The 23,059-nt window shown below is 44.9% G+C and overlaps 1 protein-coding gene across 1 annotated transcript in view; it reads right to left on the reverse strand.

The window, feature by feature from the left end:
* Positions 1 to 23,059, reverse strand: part of CTNNA1 (catenin alpha 1) — a 116,799-nt gene that overhangs the window by 62,266 nt on the left and 31,474 nt on the right. The gene's annotated exons all lie outside the window — the stretch shown is intronic.

A 23,059-nucleotide genomic window follows, 5' to 3' on the forward strand; every position in this document is an offset into this window, starting at 1 on the left:
GCTTATTTTTAATGTGTCTAAGATAATTTCTGTACTACTTTAATGGAAATAAAGTTGATTTAATTTTGTGATCTGTGAGCTATCAAAATCCATCTGTTCAGACCTATGAAACTTACCCAGCAGCTGAATTTCATCTTTCTTATGACGTTTTTCCATAAAAATTAAACAAGTTCAGAGGGGGATACAGTATTTCTCCTCCCCTCCCAAAAGGAACACACAAGGAAACAACAGAAACCAAAGGCAGCAGCTCCTCCCTCCCCACACCTTCCTCCACTGCAAATGTCCCAGATGCTAAAATTGGTGCTGGGCGTTGCTTTTTAAGGCACCACGTTAGCAGGATGCTTAGAGATAATTTCAGAATCAGCTGGAAATTCAGCATTTCACATCTTGTGTAAAAATCTGCCTTGTGAGAGGCATCTAGGGAAAGGTATCGGAAGCCTTGAGGGGTATAGTCAGCCCTCAGATGGGGTGAAATAGCATTGCACACCCCTGTGTAAGCAGGTTGTACACCCCTGTGTAAGCACCAAGAAGCTACACCGGCCATCTCCCAACCACTCCTTTGTAAAAAGCCAAACAAAACCCACCCCATTTTTCTTTTTACTAATGAAAACACTAGTAAGTGAACTATTCTACCAGCTTACCAACCCAAGATTACAGAGAGTCCTAGATGCATTGTGTTTAAATTATGTTTCAAGAGCCAACTTCTGGTGGGAGGGGGTGTGAGTAATGGAGTAAAACAAGTGCAGTGTACAGAAGCATTTTGTTATTAAAACTGTGTATACTGTAAAACTGAATTTGCCTCTTTCTTCCTCCCTTTTCAAGCAGAGGTGCCAAAAGCTCACTCTTTCGTGGTATGTTAAAAGCAGTCTGCACCCACTGTGCCATGCAGAAGAGTCAGGTTTGGGCCATTTGCCAGAGTCACAGCAAATCCAGCCCCTTCTGTTGTACCACAGCGAGCAAAATAGGGTACCTTGTGGTACCCTTCTGCTGTACCACAGTGGGCAGGGCTCTTCCCAAACCAGGTGTCTCCTGACTAACAAAAACTGAATGAAAACCAAACCAAAGCCAAACTCCTGGCCCTTGAATAGCTGTATCAGGACCAGCAGAGGCCTGGCCCAGCCTGGCTCTGCCCCTGGGTGTTTGCTGGTCCCCAGGACACCTCCAGGTCACCTGTGGGTCCCTGTGCCAGCCAGGAGCTGGCATTTCCAACGGGAACACCCTGCCAGCAGTGTGGAAGGACAAACAGCCCCTAAGGCTCAGAGGTGTCACACAGTGAGACAGCCCATCAGTTCTGAGCCACAGCCCTCCAGGAAGGGTCCCAAAACCACTCCTGGTACAGGAAGTGTTCTTTGCAAGAGCCACCACAGCATTCAGAGCCACTGTGCCTCAGTATCACAGGAAGGATTTCTGGGTTTGAGACGTGACAAGCTCACAGCCACAGCCCAAAAGCCATGACAGAGAACTGAACAAAAGAATGAGTCTCAGGATGTTCCAAGATGATTACATGCACTGAACCACCAGCTAAAATCATTTTAGTAACTAAGCCATAGCCGCATTTACTTTTTTATCAAAAGGTTTGGCTGGAACAAGTTCTCAAGGGTTTTAAATGTCAGTTGGCAAACTGCCTCTCAAATCCTTCTAATACTTCAAAGCAGCACATGATATATCTATTTTCTTAAACTCTCAGAGACTAATTTTACAAGCAAAAGCATCTCTCAGCTACAAACCCAGTTGTTCTCACAAGTAAAGGTAACAAACCTCAGAGAAAAACCAGTATTCTGAATATATTATGCAAAACTTTTAAATCCAATTAGGAACAAGGAAATGTCAACATCACTAGCAACTTACTTTTAAATGTAGGCCCTGTTAAGACAACTGCAAAAAAAATTGAGATTCAAGAATTTGACTGGAGAGAATTGCACAAATGAACTGAAAACTGCAGCACTGGGAAACTCTGGCTCCCTCCTGCAGTGAATGTCCAGGTAAGGGATAGGATCCAGAGAGTGTTCACCCACCACAAAACCCTGACTGCAGTATTTTCTGTAATCTGTTCTTAAGGAAAAGCTTTACAAAATCATTGTTACCTAATCAACAATTTCATTACCATGAAGATTTTAGGAAATTTTATTATAATGAGGTAAAGCTCTATTTGCCATATTTGACGTAGGATTCACATGCTCTGGGTCTTACTCTGGGATAATTTTTTTACAGTGAGGGTGGTGAAGGCATGGGACAGGTTACCCAGGGAGAGGGGGATGCCCCTTCCCTGGAAACACTCCAGGCCAAGTTGGACAGGGCTGTGGGTGACCTGATCTGCCTGAAGCTGTTCCTACTCATTGCAGGGGGCTGGACTAGGGTGATTTTAAAGGTTCCTTCCCACCCAAACCATTCTGTGATTCTATTAAACAAAAAAGTGACAAACGTCCTATCAGCACAATCCCGTGTTTGTTTTTGTGATGCACAACTCTAAGGGCACTGAGCAAACTCTTCTGTGCTGACAAGTAACCAAACCCTGATTTCAGCTCTTCAGCTGGTTTTAATCCACAAGGTCTATAATTTAACTTCTTCTTTTAAGTTTTCTAAAAGGACAAAAGCTAAACACACACAAAAATCATTTAAGCATAAAAACCAGGAGCAAGAAGCTGAACCAAGACCAGAGGGGAACATCCCTTGAGTTAAACCCAATTTCTTCTCCCTAGTATGTAACACAAACACTTGTAGTGTGCACACACAAGCAAAATGAAAGGGTATTGATGTTTAAATGAAGTAATCAATCTTTCTTTTATAAAACCAAGGTATTTCTTTTAAGTGCCATGGAAGTAACTTCCCTGTTACTCCCAGCAGACTCTCCTCTCTGTGCACTGAATACTCAAGCAAACTGGACACAGAGAAGCTGCTGGCTTTCCTTCCACCCCTCCCTCCCCACAGCGTGGGCAGTGCAGCCTCTGTGTGACAGAGGTGCATCCTGCTTTGTACCAGTTAAAAATCCAGCCATATTTCATGAGAAGTCTTGGAGTAAGTGGAAAAGGTTCATCCATCAAGAAGGTTCTTAAATAATGAATGAGTCATAATTCTTTACAGTCAAAAGCAATTAATTTTCTGTATTGTAATCAGGAGAATAAATCTGAAAAATCCATTCTAATGGCTCTGAATCTGAAGTAGTGTTGCAGCTGAATTTTTAATTTTAAAATACAGGAGCAGTGAGGACTTCTGCTGTTTAAACATACAATCTTCTACCAAACAGAACAGCTTTACTGCATATTTAATAGGTAGAACAGGTTTTTGTGAGACCACATGAGATTAAAGATAGCATTAGATACAGGAAATGCATTTCAAGCAGAAAGGTTCTTCCAAGATACCTCTTAACTGTATCACCACTAAAATACTTGAAATATCCTTTATGAAGTGTACAAAATATTCAGAAAATCTTGCTGCAAGAAGTAGTTTTACTTACATGTTTGCAAAGAGCTAAAAATATTGAGTAGTGTGTTAATGTGGAATCCAGCTCAGCCCTACAGCAACTGTTCCTATTAGGAAGCATTTGCTCTTTTCCCACTAACTCCTAAATAATCCATCACATATCCAGAACCTCTGCCTCTAAAGCCATGTGCTGTTAGCTGGGACTATCAATTTCTGCCCTCAAATGGATTGCTTCAACCCTAGCACCACTTTAAGTTTGAATTCCTTTAGAGAACAAACCTGTAAAATTAATAGAGCTCTTAGTAAAGCTAATAATGACACAGTGTGCTAAGGAGTGAGAGCATGGGAAAGGGGCAGGTCCATCACTGAAGGCACCACCCAGCACTTCACTGGGGAAAAACCACACTCCCTGCACTGCAGCCACTCTCAGAGCTTGGCTAACACCCTCTGCTTTGAGGAAGGCAAATTTCAGCTGTCCCAGCAGCCCAGCTGCTCCAGAGGGGGGTCATGCACTGAGCATCCTCAGCACACACCTACCAAAGGACGTGAGCCAGGAACAAACCCCCAGGCTGGGAAAACCACCCAGCAGGGCCATGCTGCAAGCCCCCAGCTCTAAGCACACAGCTCTCACTTAAAGAGCAGGAGATATTAAAGCATCATCTCTGCTGTCCTCAGGAGAAGACAACATGCTCCAGTAAAGATCTGGAACTACTTATTGATCCCATCCAGCCCTGAAGCACAACATCCCCACACAAACAGCAACAGCTGCTCGAAATTCTGCCTGAATAATTTAAAGGTTAAAGAAATCCTCCTCAAGCTTTCCAGATAGTCCTGAAGATGGAAATAGTTGGAAATAGATGGAATTGCTCCCAGGTAGGACAAACACTGAGCTCAGCACCCAGGGGAGCAGCAGCCACTGCAAGGCTGACCAGAGCACAGGCAGCCAAGCTGGGGAGCCCCTAACGACAGCTGGAAGCTCTCTGGGTAGCAAGGGTGTATCTGCAGGGTCCAGGCCTTCAAGAATTCCACAGCCACAGGGCAGGCAGGCAGAAAAAGCCATCTCTACTTTATATTCTTGTCTGTGGGTGACCAGCTCTGGGATATCCATTAGCAGCATGGCAGCTGTGGAGCATGAAGTGAGGAAGCTGTGTCTTCTGATGCCTTCTGCCTGCAGTTAGCATCCAGAAACTTCCAAAAAGGCTAAAGTTAGACATCTGATTGGGATGAACCAGGAAAAAACCTAACATCAACCAAATGAAAATGAAACCAAAATAAACAAACCAACCCAGTGAGCTTTGGCAGGTACTGCATCTTTAACACGACACTACACTCCTGAACAGAACAAAAATTAGATACTTCTGACAAGTTCCCACAGTCTCTGGTGACTCTAGGAGATGCCTGTTCACCCTCTACTGAACTTTTAAGAGTTGTCTGTTCACCCTTGTGCTGGGTTTGCCAAGCCAGGACAATGCTTTACTGAACCTACGAAGCCCCAGCCTCGATGTCTCAGGTGCAATGAGCCCTTGCCAGGTATTCCTCCCTGCCAGTGAGACTCCAGACCACCCCCAGTTAAACTCAGCAAACACCCAGAGAGCTCACTTTGTAACAACACAACAGCAGGACTAAGGAATTCCAATTATTTACAGACCACTCAGAATACCCTCAGTGCTGGGAGCTGCTGAACAAACTGCAGTGCCTCTTCCACGCCAAGTTTTGGATTAGTCAGCAGTGTAAATATTTATTGACAAATGTGAAACTTGGATAAAACCATTGCTTTGTTCCACACCCAAGAGGTGTTTCTGGAATGAATTCCAAGTCCTTGCCCCCCTGCTGCACAGCTGTCCCTTCCCAGCAGGGCCCTGCAGAAGGTTCCTGAGCACACAGCACTGGCACAGCGGTGGGATCACGGCTGGAGCTGTGAGAGCTCCACACCTTCCCCAGCCCCTCCTGTTGACAGCACACCCTCAAACGCAGGGACAAATGGAAACACACACAAACAGGAGGCAGACTCCAGTGCACCCAGCAGATAAATCCTAGGAATATTGTCCCTTCATACCTAGAGCTGTCCATGGACAACAATTAACTTGACAAAGGGTGCCAGGAGAGTGTCCAGAGACACATGAAAAAGGTTTATGCCACATTCAAATGAGCTGATGCCACCCGGCTGCAGACTGCTTCCTTCTTCTTAGTGGGCACTCCATCATTTGAATATGCCCCAATAAAGCTGCATCATCAAGAGAGGAACTTTCTGACACCTACTTTTACTGTCCATTTATTCAAAACCAGTAGTCCTCATCAGGCAAATTAATAAGTGATCATCAGCTTTAGAAAGCAATTTCAATTGTCATGCAAATATAGCTCCACCATAGGAAGCAGCTCACTGCCACTGCCCCAGCCTCAGGCTGTGCTGGCACAGTCAACAACAAAAACCAGTCCATCCTGCCTGGAAAATACCAGCAAACCACTCCAAAAATATGAGCTTATGCAAATAACAAAACAACCTTTCCACCCTATCCCTCTAAAGCATTAATTATGCACTCATATCCAGTTAATTAAATATATATAAAATAGAGACATTTCAGGTGGATTTCCTGCATCACATTATGAAATACATGCAATCAGTGATCCTGGGGAATTAACTGGTATCAATCAAAAAACATTTAAAAGTCAAAAGCAAATCTCAAAACAAGCCCTAAACTTTCTAATGGAAAGTTTACTCTTGGAAGGAGTTATAAAAGGGGTTTTTTATAATTACTCCATCCTGTTTGCTCCATTTGCTTATGCAAGAGAAGTGTTTTTAACTACTGACAGGACTAGGATTAAATGACAAGTCCACATACTTGATCCAGATTGTTCATAGGCACAAGGTGAAAAATATGATAAAGAACATGAACAGGTTTTAGTGAGCTGAGCCAGGAAAAAAAAAAATCAAACCCACATTCCTTCTGAGCAGAAAATAGGACTTTTTTGGTGATTATTAAAATAAGTTCTATCAAGGCAAGTACACAGGCTGATTTCTATTCTGATAAGTGGTTTGGTCACTTCTTTTTATGTAATGCAGTTATAATCAAGAGAGACCTGCTTTACCTCTGCTATCAAAACCACTGTCCTGAAAATCAAGTATTTCAAGTTAGTAACATACTTCCAGTCGCTTCACTAACATTAAAAAAACCTCAAAAAATCTTATTTTCTCACAGGAGAGCTATAATTTGCAACTTCAGTCTTGCAGTCTGTTCCCTAATGAAAAAGAAAAATCAGGAGAGCACATGGGTCTTCCTCCACATTTCACAGCATCTTTTAACTTTAATGGCAATTGACCAAAAGCTTCAGGACTGCTGCAGGCTAAAAACAATTCCTAATCCCTGTAATCAGTCTGAAATTCTCACTCAAGGGCAAAACCGGGAGCAGCTAAAAACACTGGGGCCGGTTTGTAAGAATTCACATCCTAAGAACAACCAAATGTAGCTGTCCCAGCCCTGGAAGTGTGCAAGGCCAGGCTGGAAATGAGGATGAAGAGGAAGGAGTGTGCCCAGTGAGATCAGGGTCAGGTGATGTGGGTAGAACACAGAGGTGCTGCTCCCCCCACTGCAGGCAGAAAATCCACGTGGACAAAGCTCAACTGGAGCTGGAGGTGCCAGAACTGGGGAATAACAACAATTTACAAAGATATTAATGGTAAAAGGCAGTGCAGAGATGACTTCAGTGTGTTCCAGGATGAGGAGGATCAGCTCACAGACAGGGAAGGCAGAGATTTAATGCATTCTTTGCCTCTGTCTTCAACATGGATCATGGACCAAGGGGGTCCCAGTGCCCTGAGCTGGAGCACCATGACTGTGACAATGATCAGCTCCCAGTGACCCTGAACCATGCAGGATCTGCTGCTCCAGCTGGATCCCTACAAACCTACAGGGGCCTGATGGGATTCATCCAAGAATCCTCAAAGAGCTGCTGATATCATCACAAAGCCTCTCTTGATGATTTTTGAGTGGTGTTGGCAATCTGGAGAGGTCCCAGCTGACTGGAAGCTGGGGAACATTGTTCTGATTTTCAAGAAGGGCAAGGAGGAGGACCCGGAAACCACAGGCCTGTCAGCGTCACTTCAGTGCTGGGTGAAGCTGTGGAGGTTATTCTGGGAGGTGCTGAAAAACACCTGGAGGACAACAGAGGCATCAGTCACAACCAGCACAGCTACAGAGGGGAAAGTCCTGTTCACCAAACCTGATTTCCTTCTGCAACAGGGCATCCCACCTGGTTGACTGAGGAAAGCCACCTGATGTGAGCTTTTTCAGGCTCAGGCTGGATTTCAGGGAAAGGTTCTTCCCCAGAGGGTGCTGGCACTGCCCAGGCTGCCCAGGGAATGGGCACAGCCCCAAGGCTGCCAGAGCTCCAGGAGCCTTTGGACACCAGGGATGCACAGGGGGGATTGCTGGGGGGTCTGGGCAGGCATTGAAATCCTTGTGGGTTCTTCCAAGCCAGGATATTCTATGATCCTGTATGTCTTCTTTTAAGTGATGGCGAAACCAAACCTTTAAAGTTACTGTCTAGTGCTATCAATGTATTATTTCTTGAAGGGAAAAAAACATTATTGCAACAGCAAAAAGTTCTTTTTAACTATTATTTGCACCTGTGGTGTGGAGGAGGAAGGGAAGGGATGAAGAGAGGTGTTTGTCAGGTCTGAAAAACAACAGATTCTCAAACATTTTGTACTACTTTTATACCACTTCTAGGTAACAGATCAATCTACCAGTGTTCTCTTAAGGCTTATTCTCATATCTAGCAAGTTAATAGCATATGTTTTATGATATATAGCACGAAGGTTCTACACCTCTGCAGCACATTTCTACCACTGAAGCAAAAATATCTATTTTTAAGGTCAGTAATGGTAGGAAAGTGCCAGGGTGCCAAGAAAGTCATCCTGTAACAACATACATCTTTTCCCTAAAAGTGCAAAAGAAAACCCAAATTGGCAATAATACATCACATGCTAAACCTGGCTTTTCATGGAATCGAGTTTCCCCAGTTTCCATCACATCATGATGCTGGGGCCCTACAATCCAGACCAGACCCAGCATTAACCAAGCAAAAGTACCTGAAACCCTTTGCAAAATGGCTCAGGTTTCTATTTCTTGTTACCCTGCAGGTGTTTTTTAGCTGAGCTCAGAGGCAGCTGCAGGCCCTGACTTCCAGCAGCACGCTCAGGTCACACAATATCCTGAGCTGGAAGGGGCCCACAAGGATCAGAGTCCAGCTCCCAGGGGAATGGCCCACACAGGGATGGAGCCCCACACCCTGGGGTTATTAACAGCATCCTCTGACCCCTGAGCCCATCTCAGGTCACCCCTCCCTCCACACCAGGGCAGTTCCTGCTCTGTTGTTGTTCTATTTCTAGATACTGTTGTTATTAGATTTCTAGAGTCCCATACCTTCTTTCAGTGTTTTCTTATGGCTGTAGATCTTCACAACACAGACTCCTTCTTCTGCATGTTGTTCCTTCTTAGTCAGGGCTCCTTCCAGGCTCTCCCTGACTGGCCAACCCACTCCCTTTTATCTCAGCTACCTTCACTAGCCACAGCTGCAGCCCAATGAAGGACATTGCAGCTGCAGCCCATCAAGATCAACTGGGACCTACCGGGGCAAGGCCTATATACAGATATTGAAGTACAATACAGATATTTTACTGGGACTCAAAGGCCACCTCTACTATACTTCCCCCTTTTCTTTTACTTAGAGGAACAGGTTTTACATAGACATATTTACATATTCTACAATACAGATATTTTACTGGGACTCAAAGGCCACCTCTACTATACTGCTCCATGTCACAGAGGCAGAGCAGTTGTGTCTCTCTCACCCAGGGGTGAGTGTAACCAGTGTAAAGGGGTTATTCTGCATCCTTCTCCTGCAGTTTGCAATCCTGTGCTCCTGCCCCTCCCTGCTGAGAGCTGCCAGGGTTTAGGACTCCAGCACTGCCAGCCAGGCTGCTCCTCCTGGCCCACAGCCCCCAGCTGCCCCCAGCCCAGCCAGGAGCACAGGAGCTGTGCTGGAAAAGGAGCAGGACAGCAGCACATCACAACAGCCCCCACAGGCCCTGCAGTGGATCACAGCTGCTGATAAAAGCTCAGTTTTAAGCCTAGAGTTTAAACCTTCATGCAGCACCCAGATCAGAATAACACTGGATCCCCAGGCAAGTGCAGGCAGGTGAGATCTGAGCCTGCTCTGAGTGACAACAGCAGCTCAACAGGGGCTGCCCAATGTTCTGTCAACACTTCCAGCTGTTTCCTCCCGAGGGATTTTGCTGAGTGACTGGTTAAGCTTGGCTACAGGTCAATTCATCTCACTTCCAGTATGCCTGGTTAGATGGGAGAAGCAGGATGGATGGGGGAATGTCTCAGAATACCAAATCAGGGGGACAAACCACTTCTGGCAGGAGTCCCCAGAGAACTGCTGGGGCTGGTGAGTAATCTACCCCTGGAACTGCTTTTTTACAGGCTTGGTTTTTCTTTTTTATGTTAATTAGTAACCTTATCTAAGGAATATCTCAAGTTTTTCCTTTGCAGATTACATGAATTAATAGATATATCCAGAAGCACGAAAAGCAGGCTGAAGTTTACACCTGCAGTAATTGTAAAAGCCTTGAGATAGTGTAGTTTTTATCAAATTTTACATGTGTGCAAAAGCCTTTAGAAATAGAACTAAAATTGGAACAACAGAGACCCCTGCAAAACTCAAATTAAAAGGAGTGAGCCAAGGCAGCATATGCCCTTTCCAAGAGGAAGAGAATGCATTATAAATCTGGGAATAAAGCCACCTAACTCCTGGCAAGACAGCTTGGAGAAACAGATAATAAAGCAATTCTACCAATATGGTCACAAGACATTCAAAGTTAGAATTAATGTATCCTTTATTCATTATTAGAAATATAAATAGGTTTAATCTGCAACAGATTTAAAAGTGTTTCCTGCAGGGTGGGGGATTCAGCAGCCTTAACCTGCAATACACCAACACAAAAGTAGGTATGAAGTTGCCTTTGAAAGGAAGCAACAGGCATTAGAAACCAGGAACAGCAGGAAAAGCTGACTAATTGTCAAGAACCTCAAGCCTTGGCAGCAGCAAAAGCAGCAGAATTTCCTCTCCATCACAGAATCCCAGAATGGTCTGGGTGGGAAAAGAGCTTAAAGATCATCTCATTTCACCCCCCCATGGCAGGGACACCTCCCACTGTCCCAGTGTCCAGCCTGGCCTTGGGCACTGCCAGGGATCCAGGGGCAGCCACAGCTGCTCTGGGCACCCTGTGCCAGGGCCTGCCCACCCTCACAGGGAACAATTCCTCATTCCCAATATCCCATCCATCCCTGTCCCCTGGCAGTGGGAGCCATTCCCTGTGTCCTGTCCCTCCATCCCGTGTCAATTGTCTCTCTCCAGGTTTCCTGGGGCTCCTTCAGGCCCTGCAAGGCCACCCTGAGCTCCCCCCAAAGCTTCTCCTGTGCAGGTGAACAATGGCAGCTGTGCCAGCCTTTCCTGCCAGCAGAGCTGCTCCATCCCTGGGATCACCCTGGAGCCTCCTCTGGCCTGGCCCCAGCAGCTCCAGCTCCTGCTGTGCTGGGGCAGCTCTGTGGGATCACCATCTGTGGAGTCAGGTGAAGTCCCTGAGGAGCCAAAAGGGCTCAGAAGGAGCCCTGGCTGCCCAGGAGGGAGATCCCACTCAGGGCACTCAGACCAAGCCAACCTCATCCCCATCACCTCCACTCACCCAGAGCCAGTGACCCCCAGGCACTTTGGGGGATTGAAGAGCCCAGAAACGTGGTGTGCATCCTTCATTTCTCACACAGGCACCACCAAGCTATTATTTACTGAGCTAACTAATTAGCCAGCCACCCTTGCAGATAATAAGAATGCATTAAAGTATTTAGAATTCCAGTACAAGCCTGACACATAGGAAGTGGCTGCCCTTCTTCAAAAGAAAGTGAATGTCAAAGGAAATAAACCATTTAGGAACACTCAGCACATCTGAGGTGCAGGGGAAAGGCAGCATCACCTCAGCACCCAGGACAAGAAAGGAAAACAAAGCTGAGTGCTATGGGATGCCAAGACATTTCACACTTTTATTGTATCAGCTTCTACTTCTAAAGAGATCATTAGATACACAATCTGAATTAGCATTAGCTAGATGATAAAGTAACAGCTATTCAAAACAAACAGAATTAATATACAGAACTGCAAAAACTGGCACAGAAAAAGCTGGAGATTGAAGGCACTTAAGCTGACAGTAATCTGAAAAACCCAGCTGGTAAATTCAGTTTTACACCAAGAAGTAAGTTGTAAGTGAATCTACACTGCAGTCTAGCACTGAAAGTACCCTTCCCTGCACACAGGCACTGCTCCAGGAGTGGGTAATGGAATCAAAGTCATAGAGCAACTTTACACAATGCATAAAATAATCAATCCACTGGAAATAACACCAGGAATACTCCCAGGGAATACAAGTGCCCTGTGTACCTGAGGTAGTCCTGCTGGTACAAAAGGAGTTCCTCAAGTCCAGCTGAGGATACCCATAGCTTGGGGGCATGGAGGAAATAGGTTTCCACAGCACTACAAAACTGACCAGAGACAAAAATTTAGAGGAATTTTGGAGAATTCAGCATCTGCCACCAAAAAGGCAGTTTTACATTCTCTGTGAAAATGCCTTCATGAGAGCATTGGAAGTGGGGGTGGTGGTGGTGTACAGGACAGGCAGATTTGCTAATTATCACCTTTTTCTCTCCAAACACATTCCTGACAGGCTCTCCTCACCCCCCTCTGCAGGTCCCTGAGCACCTGCACACAGGGGAGCAGCAGCCCACCTCACCCGTGGCTACCAGAGAGCCACAGCTGCAAACCCACCCTCACAAGCACATCAGCTTCTCCATGGCCTGCTGAGGACCCTGCCTTCCCCAATGGAAGGGCCCTGCAGGAAGGAACATGCCCATCTTGTAGGCCATTAGCTCCAAAGGGGTCACCTGCCCAGGCACAAGGCAGAGGGGCTTTCAGCTTCTTTCTCTTCAGTTATTTCTGCATTAACTTCTTGTTTTCTTGGCTTTTTTCAGTCCACTGACCTCTAGAATTTGGTTTCTTTGACTCCTGGAGAGATGCCCAAAAAACTCATTCTGCCTCTAAGGAAATTCACAATTTGGCATTTAAGGGGAACAGTATCAAGTGATATGGCTGCAGTCTTATTTTGTATTTGACATCAGAGCTCTCCAGTCACCTTCTTCCCCCAAAATGACTCAATAAAGAGTCCTCAAAGGAGAGGTTCAAAGGCACAGTAGGGAAGAGGAAGCCAGCCCCACATCCCACATTCCTCCCTGCACGATGCAGGAGGCTGAGTGCTGAGGGGGAGATCCACACACAAACCCTTGGAAAAGGGGGAAATGAGACTGAAGCCACAGATGCAGAAGCCACCTGGGCAGTATCAGGCAGCCAGTTGCTCAACCTCTAAGCAAGCAGAATTAATTGCATTAATTCTGGGGTTTAGTCAAGAGAACTTGAATAAAAATAATGCACACTTAAAAGCAGTGTAGAGTATTGGGTTAAAAACCATGGGGACAGCATGTACAAGGAGGGATCTGACTTGGGCAGCACTGACATTCACAGCTGCAATTCATCTGCTGGGAAGCCTGAAAGGAAAAACATCCATCAACTTCCAACACCAGATACAGGACAGAATGAGTGTGCTACAAACAAGTCCCAGGGTTATCTTCCTACTCAGCAAATGGGTGCTTTTTAAAGCATCACATACCAATGCTGCAGGTAATATCAGAAAAGAAAATAAACTAAAAAAAATAGCTAAAGTCTCAAGCACATAATGAGATTGGTATCTCAAAGAAATTGCTAAAGTATCTCCAGCATTCCTTAATGTCTCTGTATGTATTTTGATTTGGGGAGAAATTATGCAACTATATTCATATATCAGGACAACCTGAAAAGAAATTTAATAGTATCAGGATTACTTGAAGTCTTGAATAATTCAGGATAGTCAGAGCTCCAACTCCCCCAAACAGCCCCTGTGTGCAGCTCCATGGCCAAATCTTCATCTGCCATCATATTAAAGAAGCTGCTTGCCACACTTGCAGGTGGGAACCTTACTCCAAAACTCAATCAATCAAAGGCAACAAAAAAGTACCTTATGGTTTAGTTTAGTGGGTTTTTTTTGTTGTTGTTGTTTTTGGTTTTAAGGAATCCATCCTTTAAATACAAGGTCAAAATAAATTCCCTAAACCCCAGCAGATGAGAGGCAAGCTAGAAGGATGCTCTGGAGCAGTGATGGCACCCAGGACTGATGCACCTGCAGCCCCAAGATGCTCCTCATCCCTGTCCAGTCACTCCCTCACACACTCCCATGTCACCCACACTTCCTGTGCCTCACAGACTTCACTCTCAAGGTACAAAGTTGAGCTGATCCTCAACCAAGAGCCTTCTGTTCTCAGAGCCTTTCCCCCAGACAAGCAGCAGGCTTCATTTCCCCAGATCACTCTGCAGGTTTCAGACAGTAACTGATAACGTCAATTCACGTTATCATATTCAGCAAACCACAGCTGACAGCACCTCAGGCATATCAAAGAGATTCTGAGCTGAGAAGCAATTTTTCTCTTCTGGCCACATATGGCAGCAGTGGAGCACCCAATGAACGGCAAAAGCCTTGTTTCTTGACAGGCAGAGGTTACCAGAACACAGTGGAGTCAACACTCCACGAGTGGCTGCACATCCCACAATATTTGCATTCACTCTGACACACACAATAAAGAAAAACACCCTCCATTTGTGGAAGGCACAGGTATTTGTGAAAGCCAGCACAGAACCATCTGGGTTTGATTCTTCACTGCCTACTGCTAATTTTGCACATGCCCTGGTTTTCCCTTTGTGGCGCCATGCCAGTGCTTTTTTTTAATTGCTGCTGAGAAAGATGCACCTTTTAGCCCACCTCTGCAAGGCAGCTCCTGCCCTGACAGCCTCTGGCTTTGCTGCTCTTATTGAAAGGAAACTACTCTTCTAGAATGCCTGTTCAGCAAAAATAATTTGTGAGTATCCAGTCTCCAAAGTCAAGAAGTGTTTTCAGATAGCCTGAGCAGGTTTTTGACCCTGCCATACACAAGCTGGCTCTGCTGCTTCCCCTCTAACTCCCATCCCTCCTGCTGAAGGAATGTGTCCCTGTGTAGGCCAGGAGGAAGCCAAAGTTCTCTCCTCTATTTCAACAGCTTTCCAAGACACAGCTTAAGCCTCATCCTTTTCTCAGACATGAGAAGGATTAAGTCACTCTTTTGCCTCTATTTAAATTCCAGAGGGCTGCCACTATTTGGATAAGCCACAAATGCTAATTATTCTGTATTGATTCTGTTGACTTTCTGGGACAAAGGAGGTCTGAAGCTCCAGGACACATTAAGAGCATTACAGAACATCAGCTTTCTTACACAGGATAAAACAGGTTAAGCAAGAGCAGAGTCTGGATAATAAACACTACATCCAGAAGAGAATATCTCAGTTTCCATCAAGACCTCAAATGCTTGCAGCAGGAGCTGTAAAAAAGATGAAGAGGTACTGGAAAGCAAAAAAATGAAAGAGCACAGCAGGTTCTGCATGTCATGGAGCACTGGAGAGGAGACCAGTGGCACCACACAGCCACAGGGACAGATGTGTACATGGACAGTGACTGTTCCCCTTCTCTCCCTTCATTATCTCCTGAATCCCATCCTGCAGATGGAACTCAGTCCAGAGTTTGTATTAGATCAAGGCAAAAGAAACAGGAGAAGTTGAGGACTTGAGAGTCAAGTGTGCAATACAAGAGCTGTGGTATTCCAGCTTTATAATAATTCCATCATGCCCTTCCTCCAACGAGAGGAATTGAAAAGCCCAGTTGTGTGTGTAATACTTCTGCACACTGAGAGCATGATCCTGCTGGAGGCTAAAAGACTGTTTATCCACAGATCAGCAGTCACTGTGCAAACTTACATGCTCCATTCCATCCATACTCCTCGAATTTGACTTTGTGAGACTACTCAAGTATCACCAAATGCAGTTGCATTAGGGGTGACTACATATTTGATCTTATGTAGACAGATAAAGTTCAAATATTTTCCTACAAAACAGTAGAATTCAAATGAATTAAGCCATAAACCACAATGTTAAGGCAGAATCCATGCACAGCATTAGTGTACTTATGTAAAAGCGCTTAGAGTTCAAGGAAAGTAAAACACTGCAAAATGCCAAGCTCCATATCACAAACAAGAGTGTACATTTTTATTGCAGGCTTTCCCTGCATCAATCTTAAATGTTATTTGATCAACATGAGATTAAGAAAGGTTGACATTTATAATACATTATCAGAAGATCAGAATGTGTTAACATTGGAGATGGACACATGCCTGACAAGAAAGGAAAACCCAGGTGTTTCACCAACACAAAAGCAAAGGGTGAGGGGGGAAAGGAGAGACCAGGTAGGATGGGAGCCTTCACTGCCACTCAGAGTATCCACAGGACTCAATTCCTGCTCAGAGCCAGCACTAGAGCTCAGCTCTGCTGCACAACTGCCTGCAGTGAGCACTGTAAGTGAGGGCAGCCACCTTCCTTCTTTTACATACATTAAGAGTCTGTAACAAAAACGCTGCAAAGCGTGGAAAGGCTGCAAGGGTGAGTTCTGCTGTACAAGGCAGTTCAGAACAAGTCCCAGCTGCTGTCAAATCTATTCAATTTAAGAGAGTTCTTGCTGGCAGCTCTGCACCAAACAAGCAGCACAGGCTGAAGGCAGTGGATGGAGCACAGCAGTGATTTAAGACTTCCAGAGACTCCTGGGCTCCTACTGCAATCAGACCTGAGGTGTGAGTGCTGGGCCTTGCTGGGATTCTCTCAGGAGGCACTCAGCCAGCCATATGCTTCTTTAAGAGATGCATCTGCACAGCACAAAAACTGTCTTGGGTCTGGAAAAGCATCCAGGACTTGCAAGCTGTGCCACTGGCATCAGTGGCTGCACTGGCCTGTGCCCCCTCCCAGGGCACACAGCTGCAGCCCAGATGTGCTGCCCTCCCTCCCCTCTAGGGCTGGGCACCCCAAGCTGTTTAGGGTCTCTAAACCAGCAACTCCACATCAACACTGGGAGAAGCTCAGGGAAACCACTAGGGGGGCAGGTAAGGCTGAAGAGCTTCAAAACCCAAAGATCACAAGGTGTACAGAACTTTGCAGCAGCTGGACTCTTGAGAACTTCTCTTAAATTCCATAAGTGCTTTTATTACTCGCTAAGAAACAGAAGGTACCAGAACATCTCCTGAAAACCCCACACTACGTCCCAAACCAGGACGGTGTTGGGTGAATAGCTGGAAGCTTGATTCTATAGCCCAAAAATGCCTGACTGACACAGTGTGAAGTTCTCACCATCTTCATCTGGCTTCACTCCAATGATGCTGAAATATTTACTCTATGGCAGCCTATAAGCATTAAACTTAAAACTCCTATCACTTCAGAAATGTTCTGTTTTTAAAAGCAGCATTTTTGTCAAAGCAATAATGTCTATGGAAATTAGGGGCCAGCATAACAGCACAGCTCTCTACTGAGCAGCAAAGTCCATGACAGGAAAACCCATCCAGGCTTTCTAAGCACATCCATCACGTCAGCATTCAGGCATCTTAAACTGACAAACAATATTAAAAAAGAAAGTGTAGATTATCTCAAGGCAGAATTTTTATCAGCATCTTTATCATCAACACAGATCAGTGTGCCATTTTAATTCACATCTATTCCCACAGAAACAGATGCTTTCATTAAAAGGGCTATGCAAGAGCCCTTTCAGTATATAGATACTTGCTATAAATGAATTTCAGAGTCAAGTGAAAATTCACGTGTTCCTTTCCAAGCTTGGATCCTTGATAGGAACACAAAGCTGTGGATCAACATTATTAATAGGCAAATTCATCATGAAAACACATCTCCATTCTGTAAATTGCAAGTGTGTCAGGAGTAGAAATATCCTTTGCTGGTAGTTCTGAAGACAAATGATTTCTCCCAGCAGATATTGAATAGATAAGCCAGGCACTTTCCTGCCCAATCACTTTCCAAGCATCAGAGATGTTCAGAGAAGCTTAGGAAAGAAAAGCAAAATAGTGCAATTAAGGTTGAGCAAACAGCCCTTGTGTGAAGCATTACATTCCCCTAACTGCACTGAACACAGACACAAGGGTGCAAACCAAGCATTTAACAAGTTATGGGTCCACCAGGTCCAAATCCAGCAGTGTTGGGACCTTCTCTGGAGACCCCAAGATCCAAACCACGCTGGCCTGCCAGAGTTCCCTGACAGAGCAGGGCCACGGCCTGGGCTCAGCCACCCCCTCACCCTGAATTCGTGCCATACCAGCACAGGTCAGGGTAAAATCTAAAACAAACAGAAACACAACCCCCACCCCCAAGCAGACCCTGCTGTGGTGCTCAAGCACTTGAGGCCAAAGAGAAGATGGAAACCAGGGAAAATAAAAAGCCATCCTGAAGTGATGTGTGCCTGGAATGCCTGCTCTGAACCAGCTCCCAATGGCTTTTCTCCATTTGCTGCCAAGCACCTCTAATGCAATCCAGACAGTCAAGGACACAGTCAGAATGTTAATATGAAAGCATTAAAATTCCCATTGAAATGGGACCTGTCAGGCTACTTTATGTAACATGATTTATCGTTTCCAAATGTAGTAACAAGGGATTTTATTGTACAAGAGCATGTGGTACACAATGGGGCTGACAATGTTTCTGCTGGTACATGGCTGAGTTACTGGTGTGTGCATGGAAGGGGAGCTGAATGCATTAGAAATTGATGGGGTACAGAACAGACTGAAAATGAGAGCTCTCTGCACTTCCCGGTGCATACTGAGCAGAGCCAGACACCTCTGACCACTGCTGGCCCATGGAAAGGAGCCCACTGCCCCAGCCCTCAGGGCTCCTGCACCAGGCAGCAAAAATGGACTGCCAAAAGCTGAAGGAAGCTTTTACTTCCAGTCTTACACATCAGTCAGGTAACTGATGTCTTCTGCAACTTCAGAGCACGCTGAGAGCACACTGGAAACTGCTGGTTACACTTCCAGGGCGTGGCTGTGCTTTCTACCCTGCTGAACCCCAAACCCTTCAAAGCTTGGCCTCAAAGCACCAAATCCAGCACCTGCCATGTGTAACACAGAGCTGACAGCAAGGCAAGCTGCCCAAGTCCTGTGCTAATGACACCCAGAGGGTTACAGCACAGAGCACATACCTGTCACAACCAAGTCTGTGGATTCCTGTGCCAGTGACACATTTTCTTTCTAAAATAGAGAAATTTTTCAGCTGTCAGCCCACTGGGCATTTTTTAATGCATTTCAGTAGTTTAGATATCCATGTAGTTTTTATTAGAGTTATGTTAACTTTGAGGCAGAGCTGAGTAGCACAGAACAGAAAAGCAGAGATGTTGGCCGTACCTACAGTGGGAGAGGAATCTCACCAGCTGCCAGTGCAAAGGCAATGCCAGGATAAACTGGTAGCAGAGTCAAAAAATACACAGCTTCATCCTTTTTACTTGGAGCAAACTACAACAGGTCAGCATGCACCCACACAAGACCATGGAGTTAGACCCTAAAGACTGTTTCCATTGTATTTTGTGATATTTCTTACTAACTTCTTCATTGATTGCACTATTAATTTTAACATCATTCAGTTCGATGCTTTGCTCTGCCCTTTTGCCCTGCCTAAGTCTGGAATCAATGCTCAACTAAACTCAAATATGCTTTGAAATTTCTTTGTTTAATTAATAAAATACACACCAAGAATGCCTGACTGCCACAGATCTGGGTACAAAGATCCGGGTCTTGCCATCTGTGAGTTATATTACAAACTTAGCTACAACTGATGTGGTGAATTTACTGCATTCCAGGCAGTTGATCCCAGAACCAAGACCTTGGACTACTCTGCTTTCACAAAGCTACTCACAATCAATAATGAATTTAGGCCTTCCCCTCCCAGTTCTGCCATTCAGCACCAGCAGCAAGAAACAAGCTTACTCCAAGTAATAAAACCTAAATGCAAATAGGCATCCATGCTATTTCAATCCAGGAGGGATCTGCAATGCAAGTTTAAAAAGGGAAACTATTTTCTGTTGGAATTGTGAGAAGTGAGCAAAAGCCATAATGGAAAACAGCTCTCCCCAGGCGAAGTGGGAGAGGAGGGGGAAAAGCCAGAGAATGAGATGCTACAATTAAGGGATGAAGAGCTGGGATTTCAAAGAATGTAGCTTATAAACCAAGAGGCTGGGTCAGGAAGTGGCCAATGACATTTGGTGGATGCAGGTAATGAAAGCCCATCTCACTTACCACTCACAGAAACAGGCTCCTGCCACTGGCACGACTTCTCTGGCCATTTCCAAGAGCAGTCCAGAAGGTCAGAAGTGCCTGAGCTGCAGACTGCCAACACTGGGGGGATACTTGGGGTAAGATAAATTAAACAGCTCCCTTGTTCCTGTCCTTCTGCTTGCAGGACCCACTACTGACCACTGTCTGACACAATGCTGGCCTTAATGTGCAAGATTTAGTCTGACCAAGCTGCTCTTGAAAACGGCAAGAGAAGTCGTACTAGATGAAAAAGGAAATCATACACACACCAATCTAAGAAAAAGGGGATTCAAACTTCTGTAACAAACTACTGAAAAAGCAAATCTTGCCCTTCTTTTAAGGGCATAATCACAGGATTCATCACCTTGCCAGCAGATGCAGTGGGGGTCAAGAGATCCTACAATTCAGTTTATTGCTAAAACCCGTTATTCAGCTAAAAACTTCTGCCACACTCCATAACACAGCTGCCAATGCTTCCAGACCTTCAAGGACAGGCACAGAGAAACAGTTAAACTCTGGGTCCAAAACACTAAACTTTGAGTTATAAACTGTCTAGAAAAGTCTTGTTATTGCCAGAAATCAGAAAGCAAGCCCAAAAGCTAGAGGAAGTCACCAAAGAGAAGGTATTTAAAGTTAAAAAGGAAACCTGTCTCATGACAATCCTGTGCTTCAGCCTTTCCAGTCTATTCCTCATCCAATCTTCTCTGAATTTTTACACTTGGCCAATAAATACCTCTTACTCTAGCACTTGGATAGGATTTACGATGCACTGCAAGTGCTGTGCAATTAACAGATTTAATGCCCAATTCACTTCCTCCTTCAAAGGGAGACTGGAGGAAAGCATCCAGGAGCTGTGGGTATATCATACATATACATGAAATGACATTTCCTCTGCCACTGCTCTAAGTCAGCACATCCCTACTCTTCCTGCAGATGTATCAAACCATTTTCACTGTTTAGATTCCCAACTATTAGTCATTCTTCAGCTTAATCACAGAGGGGTTTACAGTATGGATTTTTACACACCATCCCACATTTTCACCGTAATTTATCAATTGCTTTTTCCACTCCATTTCACTGAATTTCTAATCTCATTTCCCCAACTACACTGTCTACAATCATAACATAACAGTGACTTTAAAAAATGCAGTATGCTCCACTAATTTCACAATGTGCCAAAGGAGATAACAGAGGGAATACATTCTTCCCATCTCAGCGTGATTACTTTAACTTGCCTATCAGAGACAAAAGCACATGGCTGAGGAGGACAGGCATTGCTGTGAGAGGAAGTCAAAGCTCTGCACTCTCACATGGCTACCTGACCAACTTTCAATGAGACAAATGCCACCAACTCCTCCATGCAAGACCGAGCATTTACCTCCTGCACATGTTTAATTACCCTTTGGTGGCTGCTCCATTTGGAATCCTGCTGACAGGGCTCCATCCAATCCAGCAGCACATTTGAGGGATTATTGCTGATACTTCACAGACTCATAAAACACCCTGCTCAAAGGAGTTTTGAGTGGCACAACTTCATGCTTTGCTTCCCAGCTGCAGTCTGAAGTTCTACAAAATGTCAATGCTGAGCACAAGCTACTTTCACAAGCAATTAAGACAGACTACATGAATACCTAGCTCAGCCCGCAGGCTACATCAGACTTGCCTTTCAGTTTTGTTCAATTACTTTGCCCTTCTCTTTGCTAAACAGAAATCCTTGTTTTCCTTTCTCTCTACCACACACTGCATCTGTTCTCCAAATTCCACCACCCCAACCCACACATGGCAGCCCCTGGACCAGTTTTGCTCTATGTTGAAATCACTTTGGCCAAAAGATTTGAAGGTAAAGTATCTAGTGCAGCAAGGATGCTAAATAAGAGTTACTGCCTAAAAAAAAAAATATCTCTGAACTCAGTTGCACCTCAAACAAGTTCAAAAGCCTAAATAAGACCTCAAGTCCCCCAATAAAGATTTCTTCAGACAATTTTACCTGCCACAGCACTACAAGCCACTAAGTTTGCTTATGTTGTTGCCATTTCTGCAACTTTATTTCTGAAATCAGCTTTAACAGTATTGAAGTTAAACAATTATATACAGTCTCATCTATAATCTTATGATATCCTGATGTCACCTCTCAACACATCAAGTTCTTCAGCTTAAAACCCATTGGAACAAGAGCAAAGGGGCAGTGGAGGGGAAGGAAGTCCAATATTTCACCATAATGCCCTCAAATGCAGAAGCTCATCCGCATGACATGACACTCACTCCAACTGTGGAAACACTCAGGATTCAGACACTGCGTGCACATTCAGTGCCTAAACACTGGAAAAGAACTGCTCTAAGCTCAATAGTTACACCAAACTGCTCTCAGATTTTCTACTACACATTTAACTTCATAGATCACTTCTACTCAAACCGAGTAGCAACAATAATCAACTTGATTCTGACAATTCATGCTTTCAGCTACAAAGATGAGACTGTTAAAGTTTCCAAGAGACAACAGAAGTGAAGTAGGACTTTTTGCATAAGCCCAGTTACCTTATGTAAACCAAGGTTTGAATTTCTCTAGAAAACCATGTCAACAGTCATAAAAGAGAAATAGAAGCAGTGCCAAGGGATTAACACTTTATGATGATAACACCTATTTGGAAGACTGGAGATCAGCTTTGAGGTAAGTATCACTGGTGATTTAAGAAGGTTTCGTCCCACCTCATGACAAATCTTTCAGGACCACTTGTTATTGCTCAAATTCTGTTTGGGACAAAATAGAATTCACAGAATCACCAGGTTCAAAGAGACCCTCAAGATCATCAAGTCCAACCCAACATCTCAACTAAACCATGGCACCCAGTGCCACATCCAGGCTTTTTTTAAACACATCCAGGGATGGTGACTCCACCACCTCCCTGGGCAGCCATTCCAGAACTTCACCACTCTTTCTGTGAAAAACTTTTTCCTGATATCAAACCTGAATTTCCTTTGACTCAGTTTAAGACTGTGTGCTCTGGTTGTGTCAGTGCTGCCTGGAGAAACAGACCAACCCCAGCTGAACACAGGCACCTTTCAGGAGCTGTGCAGAGTGATGAGGGCACCCCTGAGTCTTGTTTTCTCCAGGCTAAACACCCCCAGCTCCCTCAGTTGTTCCTCACAGGGTTTGTGCTCCCAGCCCCTCTCCAGCCCTGTTGCCTCCTCTGGATGCACTCGAGCATCTCAACATCCTTCCCAAACTGAGGGGCCAGAAGAGGACACAGCACTCAGGGTGTGCCCTCACCAGTGCCAAGCAC

This window comes from Melozone crissalis, unplaced genomic scaffold (genome assembly GCF_028551555.1).
Source record: "Melozone crissalis strain CALT ecotype California unplaced genomic scaffold, PUWL_Pcris_2 ptg000061l_1, whole genome shotgun sequence".
In the NCBI taxonomy this organism is placed as follows: domain Eukaryota; kingdom Metazoa; phylum Chordata; class Aves; order Passeriformes; family Passerellidae; genus Melozone; species Melozone crissalis.